At 32.6% G+C, this 2245-nt stretch overlaps 1 long non-coding RNA gene across 1 annotated transcript; it reads left to right on the forward strand.

Moving 5' to 3' along the window:
* Window positions 1-201: 201 nt before the first annotated feature.
* LOC136067708 (uncharacterized) lies at window positions 202-1363 on the forward strand. The gene is made up of 2 exons (XR_010629119.1): window positions 202-712; window positions 783-1363. It is a non-coding gene; the product is annotated as an uncharacterized LOC136067708 (long non-coding RNA).
* Window positions 1364-2245: the final 882 nt, after the last annotated feature.

Raw genomic sequence — 2245 nt, forward strand, 5'->3', positions numbered from 1 at the left:
TTTTTTTTTTTTCCTGCTACCAACTTCTTTTCCAGTTTTTTTTTTTTTTTCTTTTAATTAGCCCATTCTTTTCCAGAATTTTGGGCCCTCCTTCCACTTGAGGCTTAGGCAATTGCCTAATTGACTTAGTGAAAGGGCCGGCCCTGGGCTATACAGCCACCACTTTTGACTTAAATCCATATTTCTAAAACCAACGACTATGATATTTCCTCTCACTCTCTCTCTCTCTCTGAAGCTTCATCCCCGGACTAATTGGCATATATATAATGCCCAATCTACACGTTTCAGGATATCAATGGTCTCAAGTCTCAAGGACCATCCATATCTAGCATCTACAAGACTACAACCATAAAAAGCATACCCAAACCCCTTTCCACAATATAGGGAGTCAGAAATGGGAGTCATATCATATTTGCTCACTTTGGTTTTGATCTATGGGCTACTAGTATCAAATTTTGGTTACATGGGCGATGCCTCTCGTGATGCTTCTATGTTATCCAGCTGGGATAAAGTTACCACCCATGATTTTTCTCATAAACTGAAGGTTGTATCGCATAAGGGTAGTGCATCTCCACCCCCACCACCAAAACCCAATCGGCGCGCTATTCCTAACCCACCTCCATGTTGCTAGTCAACAATGAATACCGGCATGAACGTTAACACCATCACAGTTTCGGCACGAAGATACCCAAGAATTGTTTCACAAATGAAGGTAAGAAATGGGTGTCATATCATTATTCTTGGTCAAGTTGGTTTTGATTTATGGATTGCTACTGTCACAGTTTAGATACTGAGGCCAACATCGTTCAAGCTGCTTCTGTATTATCCAACGATTTTTATTATAAATTGAAGGTAGTGTCGACTCTAATCGGAAATCTGTTGATGCACCACCACCTCCTTATCAAGATAAGAAGAAATTAGAGAGATGTAAAGCTTATCAAGAAGACAAGATCAGCAGCGCTACTATACCTGAGACAAAACGACAGTAGCTTCCCTTAGTGAATTAGCTATACAACTTGTAGTTTTGCTATTGTTCGTTTCTGTTATTAGTTCTACACGTGTGTATGTTAATTAGGATTAGCATAGCACGTGAGTTAGTTAGTGAGTTTACTCTGTTTCCTTCTTTGTACAGCTTATGTATATACTAGCATTGGCTGCATGTGCAAGACACGTGTTGCCCCAGTAGTGAGAATATTAATATAGATTTTGTGTGTGAAATCATAAATTTTGACTCACTCAATTTGATTATATTAAGAAAGAAGTTTAATGTAACTTACCCAATTTTGGCTCACCCAATAAAACAAAAGTAATGTAGCTCCAGTGCTATCCATCAATAATAGCTTACTTATGATTTGTTGTGAAATTAATGTAAAAATGTTGTGGATTTAACATTTTTTATTTGATATATAAGAAACTGAGATTTCAACAATTGTGAAAATATTGTGATAACAATAAGTATTGTAACATTTTTTTTAAACATTTATTTTCAGTTGTAGTTGGCTATAGCCTCATATTTTATTATTTTATTTCGACTTGTAAGAAATTGACACTTCAATAATTGTGAAAATATTATAAAATTTGTTGTGTCAGTATAACAATATAAATGTCAGCTTACATCAATATTTAAAAGAAAAAAAAAAAGCACAAAACCATTACTGGAAAAAAAAATGACTAACTAAACCAAAGCACTGTTCTAACTAGAGTGCTGCATAGTGCAAAAACACTGGATGTACAGTGCCAAGACATTGTGCGCACACTCATGCTTTTATTATAAACATTTTATTTTTAGTTGTGGTTAGTTACAGTCTCATATTTTATTATTTTATTTCGATTCGTAAGAAATTGACACGTTAATAATTATGAAAATATTGTAAAATTTGTTGTGTCAGTATAACAATATATATACCAGCTTACATAAATATTTAAAAGGAAAAAAAAACAAATTACTAAAAAAAAAAAAAATTATCTATGAAAAATTGGTCAAATGTAAATTTTTTCTCTTAGCCAATCAATATTACTTCGCCTGGGATGCATTTAAAAATCGAGGGATTTGAAAATTATTTCTAGTTAAAATACCAGATAATGAATTTAATGACACATGATAATTTATGTTTTAGAGATTTTGTTCAAACAAAAGTACTTGTAACATTATCGATTCAAAATTATATTGTAAATCTAACCATTTCAAATCCATTTATTAAGATGCTTAAATTTATTCATAAATTTCATCAACAAGAAAAAATTT

The sequence above is a fragment of the Quercus suber genome, unplaced genomic scaffold (assembly GCF_002906115.3).
Source record: "Quercus suber isolate HL8 unplaced genomic scaffold, Cork oak 2.0 scaffold_82, whole genome shotgun sequence".
Taxonomy (NCBI): Eukaryota; Viridiplantae; Streptophyta; class Magnoliopsida; order Fagales; family Fagaceae; genus Quercus; species Quercus suber.